Below are 18,432 nucleotides of genomic sequence, written 5' to 3'. Positions count from 1 at the left end.
TCCTTCTGTCTGTGTCTCTGCCTATTTGCCCCACCCCCAGTAATAAATAAATCTTAAAAAATAAATAAATAAAATAAATAAAATAAATAAAAATCTGTTACTACCAAACATAGTCTCCAAGTTAAGGAGATACATTTTTCATGTTTTTCTGAAATATGCCTAGATTATTATTTTTTATGAGGCTGTTGTCCAGAATGATAATAGTGTTTGAAAACCATTTTTAAATACATACAACTGACCCAATTCTATATGACTGCTCTATAATTGCTAAATAGAAATGAACTTTGTTCTAAGTTCATTCATCAGCTACTGTGATTAAAGGTGCAATATAAACCCACTCATAAATTCAATTCGAGGTCTAATTTTCAAACATACTTGAAGTATTCTCATTCCTTTATTTAACATCACTCTGTTCTATTTTATTCAGCTTGTCTTTATTATCCATTACTGAAGAAAATTTTGTATTATTTTCTCTTACATGGCAAAGGGTGGCCTTTAAAAAATGCCATCTAACACGTTGTATGTATATCTTTAAAAATAAACTGTTACTTTTAAGATTCTGCAACCTATTTTTGAGAGTAGAGCTTCCTGGGGACAAATGAATAGTCTCATCATTAGCTTTAACCTATTGTTTATGACACTCACCTTATTTCTATCTCCTTTAAGCAAATCTGCTCTTTTTAGTACCACAATCTTTTTATCCTTCAAGACTAGAATGTTTTTCTATTTTAAATCACCAAATATATACATTTCTTATAATTGATTTCTCCCATATGAAACTATGCTTTTCATGACATATTTGTGTCGTATTTATAGTTCATACTTCCTTTCAGATACTTTTTTTTCATTTGATCTGTGCAGCATTCTGAAATTATAAAACTAACTTTGTAGAATGAAATGCATTCAAAGATCACTTAGCACCAACATTATTCACTCATTTGAAGGTCACAGACTTCATTCAGAACCGCATAAAATGTATAGTTCATTTCCCCAGGAAAAAAATACATATACATATAAAAATCTATACAAATTTATAATTCCAGAGGATTCATAGATAATCAGAATTCTCATATTAAGAAGGTCTGATCTATCACTTATCATCAGGGAAATACAAATCAAAGCTAAAATGAGAAATCACCTCACACCTATCAGAATGGCTAAAATTAATAACACAGGAAACAATTGTTGGTGAGGATGTGGAGAAATAGGGAACCTTCTTGCACTGTTGGTAGGAATGCAAAATGGTGCAGCCACCCTGGAAAACAGTACAGAGGCTCCTCAAAAAGTTAAAAAAAAAAAACTACCTTAAATCAAGCAATTGCACTACTAGTTATTTATCCAAAGGATACAAAAATACTGATTTGAATGCACCCCCGATATTTTTGGCAACTTTATCAATAATAGCCAAACTCTGGAAAGAATCCAAATGCCCATCAACTGAAGAATGGATAAAGAAGGTGTGGTATGTATACAGAATAAATACTACTCAGCCATTAAAAAAGGGTAAAAGCTTGCCATTTACAATGACATGGGTGGTGCTAGAGAGTATTATGCTAAGCAAAATACATTATACAAAGACAAATGCCATATTATTTCACTCATATGTGGAATTTAAGAAATAGAAATAGATGAACATACATGAAACAAAGAAAAGAGGCAAACTAGGAAGCGGACTCTTAACTACAGAGACAAAAACTGAGGGTTGCTGGAGGGGAGGTAGGTGAGAGGATGGAATAAATGGGTGATGAGTATTAAGGAGGGCACTTGTGATAAGCACTGGTATTGTATGTAAATGATGAATTACTAAATTCTACACCTGAAACTAATATTATACTGTAGGTTAAATAACTGGAACTTAAATAAAATCTTGAAAGAAGAAAAATATTTTTTGGCTTGGATATCCATAGAATTGCTCTCCAGGAACAATACTTTGCTCTGTGTTGAATTTTCCTTATTAATTATTTTTCTGGGGAAATGATGTGCCCTTTCAATTGTAGATTATACTCTTTTTTGTAGGTCTTTCTTTCCTAATTTTCCTTTAATTTCTGCTTATCTATTTATGTTTTTTCAGGGTTACTATGCCTACGTTGGATCTCTTTTGCCTCTATAATTTTTTTCTAATCTTTTAAAACTCATTTTCCTTTAACTTGACTTTTCTCTAACTCAAACTACATATTTATAATTATATTTTCAGCAGTGGCAACTCCTTTTTCTGCTTCTTCTAATGTCATCTACATTGTGTAATTTTTATTTTTCTCTTCTGATATTTTAAACATTTTCATTATGAAATATAAAATACAAACAAGTGAACAAAACTACTGTTAAAAAAGAAGGTCTGATCTACCTAATCACTCATACCGAGCAGAATGAGATAACCTTGCGATTCACATTGCTTGTTAACAATCTTGAAGATTATATGAATAAAACAATATGAGGAACTTAAAAGAAAAACAAAGATATCTTTGAGAATATATTATTTATTCTCTACCCTAATAAGATGAGATGTTAGTGCTTTCCTAATACTGATTAAGAAACAACATACGTCAGGGTATATGAACGGACTGGAAATTTAATTATTGGACATCTTTCTGGTTGGAATTACAAAAGAAACATCCTCTAATTACTTTGTTGACAAAGTCATCACAGAGGGTAAAGACTAATACTTGTCAATTCTAGAAGCATATTAGAATTACCTGGGGAGTTAAAAAGCAAAAATAATGACCTTTGTCTAGAGCTCCACCTTATGAGAAATCTCAATTTAATTTGTGCAACACAGGGCTTTGATATCACTGTTTCTAAAGCTCCTCAGTAGATTCTAATGTGCAGAAATAAGGACCATTACTATAGAGGAACCAGTGATAGGGGACTTGGGCTTAATTTTGATGAATAAACAGCATGCAGTTATAGAATTAATCACAACCCAGGAAAAAAAAATCACCATCTCGTTTCAGCTCAAATTACCAAGAAGAGTTATCCTCAAATAAATATTATCAAATTAGGTGAAATCTATTTTAAAATTGAAACAGAAAAAATTCATCCAATTTCAAAAAACTAAAATTAAAACTGTATAAAAGAAATTGTAACTATGTAAATAATCAAGATATGATAGGAAATGATAAGAAATATATATTTGATAAGTGCAGATTTAAGCAGTATACATAAATAATGAAGAAATATAGGGACACCTGGGTGGCTCAGTGGTTAAGCGCCTGCCTTCAGCTCAGGGCATGATCCTGGCGTCCCGAGATTGAGTCCCACATTGGGCTCCCTGCATAGGGAGCCTGCTTCTCCCTCTGCCTATGTCTCTACCTCTCTGTGTGTCTCTCATGAATAAATAAATAAAAAATCTTAAAAAAAGAAATATATATAAAACTCAAGCACCACATAATTATTTGGTTATAATTAATGTAGTTATTTGCAAATTTAAAGTTTTGTAGTATCTAAGTCTTCAGTACACAGAAAAGTAGCAAAAGTTAACTCAATAAGGCGTGATTCTCATCCAACTATTTGATGTTCTTCAAGGTCCCACCATCTCAATTTTTTTTTTTGCAAAGTCAGTGAAAAACTCTAGAAGAGGCTATCTTTCAAATCTAATTATTCCACTACATATAGTGCCCCAAATAAATCTTATGCATGCACATACCACACACACACCACACAAACAAGAATATTACAACATTTGCAGGTTTTTTTTTTAAATTAGCACTGACATGCTTTTATCGTCAAAATAGCCATTCTTGAAATAATTTCATACTTAAAGAATATATATCTTACACTGCTAATTGTAGTCAACTAGTCAAGAATTCATTAATTTGTAAAAGATCCACTTGAATGTATTTTAGAGAACATAACAGAGTAATAAAATCATAGAATCTGATAGTTAGAAGGGTATTTTTAAGTAATGTAGTTAACACTTTCTGTGAGACATTCTTTCTAAAACATACATAGTATTCCTTCTAAAATGTATATAGCAGATGGTCAAAGATTCAGTATATGTATTCTCACCATTGCATTAGGCACTGCATTGGTTTTTTGGAATATTTTATTTGTTTTGCATTGAAAAACTTGATTGATGATCAGTTTTCCTTCAAAATGTTAACTTTCTTTTTAAACTATGGTAACCACAACTGTGACTAATACTTCCATTTTTGTCTGATCAATGTGTGATGATACACAGAATTAAAATAATGGCTTATTTGGTGGCTAAAAAGTGTATGTGGGGTTCACTGGGACACAGGAAGTGTCAACTGTCAAGAAGCCTTTCTTCCTAGGAAGGTTTGGAAAGTTTAATGAATTAAATGGATAAATCCAGATCACTGCATTGTGACCATTACTATTACTAACTAATTCATGAGCAGCAAAAATTTATAAAATTAAATTAAAGATTTATAATTGTGTAAATGCAATACTCAAGGTGAATGCATTTTCAAAGGATATATATATATATATATATATATATATATATATATATATATATTTTAATTTGTTTATTTGGATGTGAGCATGGAGAGGGACAGAGGGAGAGAGAAAGAGAATCTCAAGTAAACTTTGTGCTGAACATGGAGCCCCTACCCTCAGATCATGACCTGACTGGAAATCAAGAGTCAGATGCTTAACCAAATGAGCCACCCTGGCACCCCCTAAAGGCAATAAATATATTAATATTCTTTATCAAAAATAGTAATGAGCACAAAAATGTAAATTCAAATTTAATTGTTTAGTTAAGATTCCTAATAGCACCCAATGATATTTGACATGTTTAGTTAGGGGAGAAAAAATAGAGATAGAAAAACAGATCTAAATCCTTTTTTGAATAAATATTTTGAGAGGCCGCTCTGTGAGGCCTCTCAAATGCTGAAGATATAACAGTAAAGAAGATAAACAAAACTATCTTACTTCCTGGAATTTACCTTTAGTAGGCCAATTAAGGAGATAAATGAACATAACATAGTAAGTAAAATAATTATAGGTGTTGAGGAGGAAAATAAAGCCAGGAAGGGAAAAATAAGTGTCAAGGTGATTAAAAGGATTGTAATTTTAGAGAAGATACACAAGGAAAGTCTCATTGAAATGGTGATTTTTAAATCTGTATCAAAAGCAAGAGATTATTGATAAAACAAAGATGATGTGTAAGTTGAGCTTTCTACTTTATGTATATAGTCTCAAAATGAGTCTCACTGCAAGCCAGTGTTAAGCTTAATACTCAAACTGACTCTCTAGCCTTTTTATCTGAAAAAAAAATCTAGAGAAAATCCAGCTCTAAATAATATAAAACTTGGGCTTCTTCTATTCAGTAGACTTTCATGCATAAATTTCAGTAACAAATGAGAATAATTTTATTTGATTGCCACCTGGTACTATTGCCTTGGAAACTTTGGCCATTCAGGAATTGTTGGTATAATTACCAAAGATGAGAACTTAGAATACAGGGGCATATCAATTCAAAACAAAACTACAGCAATATCAACTTAAATGTATTTGGAATTTTGCATTGTACATAGCAACTCTTCCGAAGTCATTAATGTCAAAACCCTATGACATGGAGAGGACTGTTCCTATTATTAGTATTTTATAAGGAAAGAAATTGAGATTTATAACATTAAAACGACTTCCCCATAGGTAGAAAACTAAGTACTGGGGATCTATGTACTAAATCCTGTGTTCTTATCCCTACACTCTTTTCCATTTTATTTTATTGCCTCCCTCATATCCTCTGTCTACCCCAAAACCAAATATTCTCTTGCTGTTATATCAGGAGCTGGACATGAGCCCTACTCTTAGTGTTAAAAAGGGTGAGAGAGAGGTGCTGCTGAGTTCCTAAAAAAGCTAAATTTTAACACTGGTGTTTATGCTACAAAGATGGTGCTACAGACACGTCAAGTAATTTTGAATTGTTCAGAAACTGTCAGTCTTAATGCAAGAGCTGTCATAGCCAGAGATACTAGTATACTGTCAAAAATTGGTTTTGCCAAAGAGTAAAAAAGGCAAACCTTTAAAAGGAACAGGCATTCAAGTTTGAGCAGCAAGTAATACATCTGCTAAAAGAATAAAAATGTCCTCCACTGGTTTATCAATGCAATTAAGATAGTTTAATTCAAATTCATTCAGCTTATGTAAAGTATTGCAAAAGTGCTATTGTAGTCAGTGGGGACTCTGTTCCAAAGAGGCAATAGACTTCACGAGATTTAAAGTTTAGGACTCATGATATATGATATTTTTTTCAGCTGGCACACAGACTGAAGTCTTCACAAAATAGCTGCATAAAACAAGGGATCTTGTTTGAGCTCCACTGATCATTTAAGAATGCTGACTGCCAAACTGCCAATTGTGTTCTAAAAAAATAGATATATCAGCCACTGAATCAAATAGCTGTGAAGCTCCCACCTGCCACCACTGGGTAATCAAGAAACAACCAAAAAATATACCTTCAGAAAGCAGGAATAAAGTATATTAGGAAGCACTGAGTTGCTATAAAATTTACACTTTTTGCAGGCCTCACCAGACATGCCATGACTTGAAGCAGCCATTCTCTGAAGCTGCATCTTTCTCTACAGAAGAACAGAAAGTACAGTTGCAGATTCTACCCAGTTATAGTTTCATGTTATCAAATAAATATTATTTTAACTGAGTGACATTACAAGTGGCTACCATTAAAAGACAGGTATAGAGGTAATTTATTGCTGGTAGCAACATTTGTTTCATAGGGATCCCTGGGTGGCACAGCGGTTTAGCGCCTGCCTTTGGCCCAGGGCGTGATCCTGGAGACCCCGGATCGAATCCCACGTCGGGCTCCCGGTGCATGGAGCCTGCTTCTCCCTCTGCCTGTGTCTCTGCCTCTCTCTCTCTCTCCCTCTCTCTCTGTGCGTGACTATCATAAATAAATAAAAATTTAAAAAAAAACATTTGTTTCATAAACATTTCATAGAAGAATGTGAAGATTCTGGATGAATCCAGGAGAGTAGAAGGGCAAAGGGGAATGGGTACTTTAAAGCTCTGAGGTTTTTTTTTTTTTAATCTTTGAGATAATTTTAGCTTTATAACAGAGTTGCAAAAATAGTACAAATAATTCTACAAACTTCCCCCAGCTTCCCCATGTACATCTTATATAATTACAGCACATTTATCAAAACTAAGAGAATAACCTTGGTACAATACTATTAATGAAAGCAGAGAACTTATTGGGATTTCACCAGTTTTTCCATGAATGTATTGCATTTTCTTGTTGTTATTGTTATAGGATCCAGTCCAGGATACTACATTGTACTAGATGCCATAGATTTCTCAGTGGCATTTATTCAATCTATCATTGTCTTTCATGACCATGACTCTATTAAGGAATACTGGTCAATAAATTTTGAGAATGTACCTTAATTTTAATGATATTTCCTCACAATTAGATTGAAGTTATTGGGAAGGAGTCCGCTGAGGTAATGTTCCCTTCTCAGTGCATGACACTGTACACAATGTAGCACATTGTATGTGATGCTGGTATGGCTTCTGGTAAAATTAACTTTGAAACCATGGCTAGGATTCTCCCTTGTAGAGTTACTATTTTTTCTTTTGTAATTTAGGGAAGAGAATATAACACTATGTAAATCTTCAGATTCCGTGTGAATTTTCACCTACTTATTTTAGAACCCATGAGAGGATTTTTCCCGTAATAATTTTTAATATGGTATCATAAGAGTGATTCTCTACTTTCCTCATTCATTCTACAGCTATAAACTGGAGTTCTGCAAGGAAGAGTTGTGACCTTCTCATTTATCTATGTATTTATTTTCATAATATTGGATATATTTATCTTATTTTTGGATTATAATCCAATTATGTGGTTTTTTACTGATCAATTTGTTCAAACTTTAGTCATTAATTGCTCTTTCATGTTGGTTCCTGTGTCTTTTTGATATGCATGCATAATATATATTTATGTATAAATATAAAATACATATTAATAAAGAATATATAAAAAGGATATAAATACCTATTTTTCCACTTCTGTACTTTCTAGAATCACAAGGTTCTCCAGACTCATTTTGCATTTTCTCTGATCTGGCTTATATTGCATTTCCTTTGCTTTAGCCCTAGAAATAACCAGACTTCCAAGGAGCCTTGATTTTTTTTTTTTTTTTTAATGAAAGATTGTATTTAGAACCCGAGGTCTGGATGCTAGGTGCGCACTTCTAGTATCTGTTCTTGTATAGAGCTAGGATATAAATGCATGTATACCAACTCATGGATACATACGCATATGTATTTATTTCTCTATTTATCTGTATGTAAAATTTAAAAATATAAATCCGTTTTAATACCTCCAATGCTAATTCAGCATGACAGAGTTTGTTCTAGCCATCCCATTTTCTTATTTGTACTTTCTTTAACCCAGGGAGAGATACTAGTTCTCATTATCTGCAATATATCTATTAATTTGTTCGCTTCTAGTATACATGTAAATTAGTTTCACAATTTGCAACCTACACCCCTTTGAGAAACAAATTTATCAACTACAGTATAGTGTTTATGTCCTTTTTTTTTTTGATATTTAGCCTTGGAATTCTGAGTCAAAGACCACTTTTAAAGTTGCTTAGGTCAGCTCCTTTCTTCCCCAAACCATTCAGTGCGGTTGTATGATTATTTTGATATAGTCAGAGTCATTTGTCACAGTCTTTCACCCATCATTCCCCCATATTCTTGATTTATTTTTTAGATATACATATACAAATGTGACTTTCTGTGGTGTACAGTTATATGGGTTTGACAAATGAAGAGAGTCCACCACTCCTGTTCCATACAGAAGAGTTTCACATCTACAGAATATTCTCTGTGTACACCTTTATGAACAACCTCTCCCCCCAGGTACTGGGAACTGCTGATCTGTTTTCCTTCCTTTAATTTTCCTTTTTTTAAGAGTGTCATATGAATAGAATTATGCAATTTGTATCCCTCAATATTTTTCTTTTTTCTCTTAGCAAAAATGTACTATGTTCATCTATGTTTAGTATAAATCAATAGTCTGTCTATTTTATTATTCAATATTTTTCTTTTTTCTCTTAGCAAAAATGTACTATGATCCATCTATGTTTAGTATAAATCAATAGTCTGTCTATTTTATTATTTTGGAGAATTCCATTGTATGCATGTACCACAGATTTACTTACCTATTCCATGGTGAGAAGTATATGTGGGTTATTTACAATTTTGGGCAATTACAGAGTAAATTGCCATAAACATTCATGGACAGGTTATTTTGATAGAATATAGATTTGTACTTCTCTTAGGTAGACACCTAGGAGTGGAACTGTTGGGTCCTGTAGTAGGTGTAACTTTAGATCTATAAAAAATTGCCAAACTGTCTTCCAAGTGGCTGGACAATTTTGCACTGCTACCAGCAACATATGAGAATTCCAGTAGCTCTGTGTCCTTAGCAGCATTTGCTATTGGCATTTCTTTTTATTTGTTTGTTCTTCATTGTAGACACTCTAATAGATGTGTACTGGTATTTCATTACTGATTTGATTTACATTTATGATTAATTTTGCTGGGTATCTTTTCATATACCTATTTGTCTCCATATATCTTTTTTGAGAGCAGTGTCTGATTAATTTTTTGCTCACTTTTGGAGGATAGTATGCTCTCTTATTGTTGAATGTTGAAAGATCTTTATATATTCTGGAGACAAGCCCTATGTAAGAAATATAATTTGCAAATACTTTCACCCATATCGTTGTTAATCTTTTCATTCCTTTAATAGTCTCTTTCACAAGGCAGAATTTTAAGTTTTAATAAGATCTACTTTAACACATTTCCTAGTATGATATGTGTTAAGTGTCCTGCTCAGAATGTTCTTTTGGTGTCAAATATAAAACTATTTGCCTAATCTAAGGTCATCCTGATTTTTCCAATGTTTTCTTCTAGAAATTAGGTCTATGATAAATTTTGAGGTAATGGTGGTATACAATGTGACATATACATTGAAGCTTATTTTGATTTCTTGACATATTAACATCTAACTCTCCTAGAACCATTTGTTGGAAAATCTACAAAAATTTATTTATTTATTTGTTTTTACAAAAATTTAAAGCCTGGCCTCAAGTACTCAAACCTTAGACAGCTGACCTGGGAACTCAATGAGAGTCATACTCAAGAATTCGTAGGCTTAAATTCCAGAATAAAACAAAGAGTATGGGCTTTGGAGTTAGTCAAACTTAGTTATGACAATTAAAGCTTTACAATAAATTCCTAACATATAGCTTTTGAAATGAAAATAATTTTTCATGTGATAAAGTATTTGATTTTTAGATACATGGAAAGACAGAGAGAGATGGAAGGGGAGCATATATATTTATTTTTAATTCCTGATTCCACAGAGAAGTGAACATGCTAAAATTCTTAATGCCATAGCTTTTCTTCATTATTCTATATCCCCCTGGAAAGAATGAATTGATTCTGAATTACAGTCCTTCAGCACATCATACAAATCTCTAACACTTATGAGTTTCTACTTTTGTTTTTCCACTAAGATACAAAAATTGATTGAGGACATATAATATGCAGTGCCCCCTGTTAGGCAGTATGGCTACAAGAGTAAAACAGTTTTGTGTTATATCACTGATATTTGGGGATGATTAACACAGCAAGAACTAGTCTTCCTGACAGAAACATGAACAGGATACCAGGATATGTCATGATGTTCTCAGAGTTCTAAACACTGCAGAAACTGTGGCAATAAAGCTACTTCAAAGAGTGCACAGAGAATTAAGTATCAATAATTAGACAATCTTTATGGTCACCCAGTTTCTAAGCTCTATACATAAGTACACTACTAGATTCCATGTCAATGTTTATCTTCTAACAAAGTCAATCTATGTTTCTGATAAATTGTGTTTGTAAAACAAATAAGTAGGGTCAGCACATGAGCTGGAAAACATATATTAATGAAATCAGTCAATAAAACTACATATATTTATTTTATTTGTTTATGTTTGTATAAAAATAGACAATTTATTCTCGTGAATAAATAAAATATTTAAAGATAAAAACCACATAGTTATATATATATATATTAAAAATAAGCATTTTATAAATTAAAAAGGTGATTTGATTTTTTCTTAGGAAATTATTTCATATATTATTGCAATAAATTTTTGAAATATTCCACATTTTTTTCTGAATCATGGTTTCTGGAATTCAAAAAAAATTCAAAAATCTATTTGATTATGTTAGATATAACATTAACATATTATGTTAGATATAGCATTTTATATTTTCTTCTGAACATTAGATATAGCATTTTATATTTTCTTCTGAACATTAGAGACTTCTGAAATTATAACAATTTTTATTGTCATAAAAATAGACAATTTATTCTCGTGAATAAATAAAATATTTAAAGATAAAAACCACATAGTTATATATATATATATTAAAAATAAGCATTTTATAAATTAAAAAGGTGATTTGATTTTTTCTTAGGAAATTATTTCATATATTATTGCAATAAATTTTTGAAATATTCCACATTTTTTTCTGAATCATGGTTTCTGGAATTCAAAAAAAATTCAAAAATCTATTTGATTATGTTAGATATAACATTAACATATTATGTTAGATATAGCATTTTATATTTTCTTCTGAACATTAGAGACTAGGACATTGCTAGTACATAGAAGACAATGTAGTAAAATTACTCAAAAATTTCCAAAGAGAAAGTAGAGCTTTCCAGCCTAAACATTTACCTTACAAAAGTCACTGTCTTATACCACTTTATAACCCAGCACCAAATACACAATAGAAAGTATAATCTCAATAGATGCTTGCTGCTAATGATAATGTCTTCTCAGATACCAATTTTCAAGAATTTTGAGAGGAGAAAGAAACATGATTTCTTTATGTTTTATTTAAAATCAGCTGTTAGGGGTACCTGGGTGTCTTAGTCAATTAAGTAACCAACTCTTGATTTTGGCTCAGGTTATGATCTCAAAGTCATGAGATTGAGCCCCGAGCCAGGGTCTGCACTGAGTGTGGAGCCTGCTTAAGATTCTCTCTCTCCTTCTCCCTCTGCCGCTCCCCACACCACTTGCATGCTCTAAATTGATTAGTTAAGGGGAAAAAAGCATACTAGTTAAAATCAAATGATAAAGATGCTGTGGTCCACAAAAACAACAATAAACACTATGGACTACTTGATTTTTTAATACCATAAAAAGGCAAGATATTTGGTAATATTGACTATTGCTAGCTAAAAGAACAGGGAAAAGTACAATGTAGGTGCTATGGTCTCATGAACAATGTTTTAAAAATAACTTTATGCCTTCAGTATGAATTATTTTAGGTCCATTTCATTTTCCTTCATTCTTGCTTTTATTCTTACTAATTTTCAAATCAGTAAAATAAAACAATATTCTGTACAAAATAAGTGTCAGCACAATATTAATGTTTGGTGTAATATATACAAATATATCAATATCAAAAGTGATAGTATGGCTATAGCTATCTACCCATGTGTTTATGTAAGACCCATCTTTTATGTGTGATGATACTACAGTTGTTGGTGAAGGTAGAGTGTAGAGAGACAGAGGTCAGACTCTTTGTTTTCTAACTTGGAAATGTTAACACTGGCAATCTCTTCTTTCAAGAATGTATTTCTCCAATTCTAAGTGTTTATGTACTGGACTTAATATTGTATATTTAGAGATGCTATATAGGTCAAAAAGAGTGCATAGTTTTACTCTTCTGTATGGTGAAAGAGATTAACTTCTACTAAGATACAGATTTTAGAGATAGGTTGGGAATCTATTGAGTTCTCTACTAGTAAAACATACAGGTAAAATTCCATAGCATTCCAGTTAGTGAGGTGAGAGAAATTCAGACAGGGGATTCAATAGCCTCAAATTAAAATACATTATTCTATCCTAGTTAACAATACACTACTGCACTGAATTGAATAACTATGTACTGCTTGCTTGAAAATTTGCATTTGATATTAATAGTGAGAAAATTTAGAGTAAGAATTTTATGCTTTAAAAAAGATTGTCTTTTAGTTAACTACCAGATACACAAATCATGAATAATGGTTTACGAGGGAAGCTGAGAAGCATGACATACGCTCTTGTACAGCTCACCTGAAAAATTTGGTGAATACACTTATCATATCTATTAATTAGGTACACACAGGGACAAATTAAGCATCATGTATGACCATCAGTCCTTTGGAAACTGTGAAATAAAGATGTTTCATTTCATCAAGTTAGAGTAAGACATTAGAAGTCAATTGTGTACAGCTGGGTCAAGGTTATAATTTACGTTGACATCATTCACATTCTTTTATCTATTTTCAAACTGGAGACTGGTATGGTAATTCAAGATTTTTTTTAAAGTGTTTTATAATAATTAAATCATTTAGTTGTTACAAAATAGTAGGTGGGACAAGAAGAGAGCTTGCTAAATTTTCTTTTCTAGGTAGATTTTTTTTAAAAATCAGAAGAAATATGAACTCTTATCTCTTATTTTCAGCTAACTCTTACCTCTTGCCTTCCAGCTTTCTGATACTACAAATCCAATAGCATATCCACATTGTCAGAAGACAGACTTGAAAGGGATTTCATATGGTGAAATCAGTTAGATAACTCTTGAGGACAAAATGGCAATGTAAAAATATCCTCTAGCAGCTTTGCCAGCATACAACAAATCTAGGTCATTCTATTCAGCTGGAAAAGTTATTAGAAGAACTCCTTTCTTATTTCCTCAGCAAGAAAAGCAACCCCACAAAATCAAATGACATGTGAATTATCTTTTGGAGAAAATACCATGCTCTAGACATTCTGGTAAGTATCTGTGCATTATTACTAAAATTACAAAAGTCTAAAGATTCAAAACTTATTACAAAATAAGAATTAAATAAAACTGTTTCAAGCATCTAGCACTTAATTAATATATGCCTAACAAAGTGCTTGGCAAAATTTTAAAAGGATAGAAGGCCAGTTCCAGCTCTTAAAGTTAGAGGGATGAGTTTTTGCATATATTCTCATATTTTGATCCATAAGCATGTTATACATACTTGTAGAAAAGTGGTGTGTGTGTACTTATGTGCTCACAGATATAATATTTAGTGGTGTGTGTGTGTGCTTATGTGCTCACAGATGTAATATTTAGAAGAGAGTGAAAGCTCAGATGTGAAGGAAATGTTCAGCTGATGCAAGGCTTCAAGGAGCTAAAGAATTACTCTTCCTGACTTACTACAATGCCAGTGCCTCCTGTTGCTTCTCGATGAGCTGTGAACATTAAAGGAAGAGTGCCATTTAGGAACTCAAAGGGGTCCCAGAAGCAATTATTCTTTTTGAAGAATCAAAATCCCAATTGAATCATTGTCAGGGCCAACATCTCCAAAATCTCTGAGCAGTAAAATGTGGGACTCTGAATAAAGAGCCATCAGCTATGTGGCTCTGGACATTCACACGCATCTTCCTCAGTTGAGCTTAGATATAATTCTAAATTTATGCAAAGATTATAAGAGGGCCTTTCACATCGAAAGCTGAGAAAAGCTGTTTTCTTTCTTTTAACCTGTTACCACCTGATGTAATTTGCAAACACCTGAACTTTCTGGAGATATAAAAATATCTAATTACTTACCTATTCCAGAATGTTTGAACTCTGTGCCTGTTAAAAGGACTAGTAGGAAAAGTGACTCCAAATCCTATAAGAAGGGATTCATTTAGTGAGAGAATCTTGTAAGTGTGAGGGCATAAACATGTATCCAACTGAGATATGCAACCTCAATCTGGACAATCATATGTTTTAATTTAGGTTTATTAGCTATATTGTATATATCCAAGACTCTTTTGGACAATTTTTAGGTTTTTCACTTCAAGAATCTTCAACTTGGGTGATTTTAAGCACAGTGAAATTGAACAAAATTTATAAATTGAAAAGTTTTAAGAACATGCAAATAAAAATACTGTTTTATAGTAAAAATATGCCAGCCTTCTTCTAAAAACTGTATTTAACAAAAGAGGATCTAAGTGTTTAACCATAAATTTTATTAATTAACCATAATTTTATTCTGTGAGGGAGCCCATAAATAAGGATAGAATATGAAATACTAGTTTAGGATCAATTTTTTTGATTAAATACCCTTCTTACAGCCAAACACCTGTTTCATGGTTGATGCATGTATAATTAATGCAGCCTAATGAACATGCTTCATCAAAATCTCTCTGAGGTTTCAAAATACAATCAGAGTTGTAGTATTACATGTTGCAACATTTAAGAAATATACAGCAACATTTTAATAGCACATTGTATGGCATTAAAATTATGGTACTTATGTTCAAAAGATATTATACCTGAAATTCTCCAAGGAATTACATAATAATTACTAAGATTTACCACAACACATCAATGTATACAGGGACTCATTTCATCAACACCTTTGCTGCCAGCCCAGATTCACCTGAAGGCATGTGTAGTTCCCATTCACCTTGATATATTAGATACCAATGACAAATCAGCTGTCCCAAGTAACACTTCGAGCTCAGTCACTCTCCCACTTCAGTCTTTTCTCAGGCATGTTCTGCAATCATAATGAAGGCATTTATCCTCCTGCAAGCAAGATAGACTTTAATCCATTAATATAAGCAAGTGAGGGACACCTGGGTGGCTCAGTGGTTGAGCGTCTGCCTTTGTCTCAGGGCATGATTCCAGGGTCCTGGGATTGAGTCCCACATTGGGTTCTCCATAGGGAGCCTGCTTCTCCCTCTCTCTGCCTGTGTCTCTGCCTCTCTCTGTGTGTTTCTCATGAATAAATAATTTTTAAAAAATTTAAAAAATAAACAAGTGAAAAAAAGTATGAGAAAAATACTTTATAACCCCCAGTATTTTTCAAGTGCACTTCTCTGTACAATAAACAAATAGAATGGGGGATGAATTAAGATGGTGGGGTCATAGGGGATCCTAAGTTCATCTGGCCCCTGGAATTCAGCTAGATAGTTGTCAAATCGTTCTGAACACCTGTGAAATCAATTGGAGATATGAGAAAAGAAATGCTGCAATTCAACAAATAGAAAAGCCACCACTTTTTGGAAGATGGGAAGCGTGGAGGCTTGAATCCCAGTGGTATACTAGTGGATTCAGCAGAGGGGAGGGAACTGGCTTAAAGAGGCTACCACAAAGTATTGTTAGCAGCAGACTGCAAAATTAGAACTTTTAGAAATCTGCTATAGTGGGGGACATCCCTGGATTAAACATACTCAAGTGGCAAAGCACAGCAGAACCCCAGGTGGGACAGTGTGGTCTCAGGATTGCTAGGGTCATAAATGAAGAATTGGGGTATCTGAGTGTGGTAGAGTTCCCAGGCATCACAGCAGGGAAGCCAGCTGAGGACAGTGGGTCTAGACACTGGCTCTGCTCTGGGCTTCCATGAACTGTGAACTGCTCCATAGTCATGTGACTGCTCTCCTAGTAAGTGTCCAGCAAAAGGCAGAAGCCTGGTGATATCCCCACTTTCTCCCTCCCCCAGGAGGAACAGTGCTGATCCATGCTGCAGGAGCTGTAAAATTTGGAGTCTTGAAACTCAGTTGCGTGACTGAAATAAAAATGCTTAGTAGCAGGCTGAGTGAACACACAGTTCAGATAGAAACAAGGGAGATAAGAGTGATTGCTATTCTGTGGGGGCTCCCTGAAGAGTAGGGGGTGTGAACTTTCAGGTCTGATGCTAGAGAGTATGGCACTGCCATTTTCATCCAGATCATCAGTGATGAAAGCATTCAGAGAGTAAAACAGCTCCACATAGTGGAATCTGGAGCTGCTTACAGAGTCCAGCCCTCTGGCAAGAGAGGCTCATTTCCACCAGAGCAAGGACACTTGAGAAGGAGCACAACAGGCCCCTCCCCAGAAGACCAGCAGAAACAACTAGATAGCACTAAGTTTACTGATCATAGAGAACTGCAAAGTTTCAGCTCTTGGGAAAAGATTATATAGCATTTTGTGTGTGTGTGTGTGTGTGTGTGTGTGTGTGTTTATTCTTTGTTTATTCTTTAGTCTTTCAGTTATTTTTCAGCTTTCTTATTTTTTCAATTCTTTTTCTTATTTTATAATATATATATATATATATATATATATATATATATATATATACCCACACACATATGTTTTTCTTTCTTTCTATTTTGGGATCTAGTTTCTCCTAACAAACAGACAAAAACACACCCAGGATCTAATTTTCTGTTTTGTTCTGTTTTGTTTCTTGTTTGGTTTCTTTAAATTTTGTTTTATTTTTGTATTTGTTTTTTTCTGGTCTGTCTTGTTTTTCTTTTTCTATTGTTGCTTTTATTATTGTTGTCCCTTCTCTTTCTTTCTTCTACTCTTTTCTGGACAAAGTGACAAGACAGAGAAATTCACTCCAAGAGAAAGAACAGGAGGTAGTATTCAATGCCAGGGATTTAATTAATATGGATATAAGTAAGATGTCTGAAGTAGAATTTAAATGATCATAAAGACACTAGCTAGACTTGAAAAAAGCACAGATGACACCAGAGAATCTCTTAGTTTAGAAATAAAAGAACTAAAATCTAGTCAGGCCAAAATTAGAAACGTTATTATTCAGATGCAACTCCAAATGGAGGCACTAAAAGTGAGGATGAATGAGGCAAAAGAGTCAGTGATATAGAAGATAAAATAATGGAAAAAAAGAAAGTTGAAAAGAAGAGAAAAAGACAACTACTTGGTCATGAGGAGAGACTTCAAAAACTCAGCCAATCCATAGAGTGAAATAATACCTGGGTAATAGGGGTCATAGAAGATGGAGAGAGGGACAGAAGGGCAGAAGGTTTATTTGAGCAAATTATAGCTAAGAATTTCCCTAATCTGGGGAAGGAAACAGACATTCAAGTCCAGGATGCAGAGAGAACCCCCTCAAAATCAATAAAAATAGGTCAACACTATGGCATAGAATAGTGAAGCTTGCAAATATCAAAGGTAAAGAGAAAATCCTCAAAGCAGTTTGAGACAAGAGGGCCTTAACACACAAGAGTAGAAACAGAAGGCTAGTAGTAGCAGGTCAGAAAGGACTGGCATCATATATTCAATGTGCTAAATGGGAAAAATATGCATCCAAGAATACCTTATACAGCAAGGCTGTCATTCAAAAATAGAAATATATATAAACTTATGCATAAGTTTATATATAAGAATAGAAATAGAGGGATCCCTGGGTGGCACAGCGGGTGGCGCCTGCCTTTGGCCCAGGGCGTGATCCTGAAGACCCGGGATCAAATCCCACATCGGGCTCCCAGTGCATGGGGCCTGCTTCTCCCTCTGCCTGTGTCTCTGCCAATCTCTCTCTCTCTCTCTCTCTCTCTCTCTATCATAAATAAATAAAAAATTTCTTAAAAAAAAAGAATAGAAATAGAGATAAAGAGTTTTTGGGACAAACAAAAACTA

Source organism: Nyctereutes procyonoides, unplaced genomic scaffold (genome assembly GCF_905146905.1).
Source record: "Nyctereutes procyonoides isolate TBG_1078 unplaced genomic scaffold, NYPRO_anot_genome, whole genome shotgun sequence".
NCBI classification, from domain to species: domain Eukaryota; kingdom Metazoa; phylum Chordata; class Mammalia; order Carnivora; family Canidae; genus Nyctereutes; species Nyctereutes procyonoides.
Note: the sequence above shows the minus strand (reverse complement) of the source record.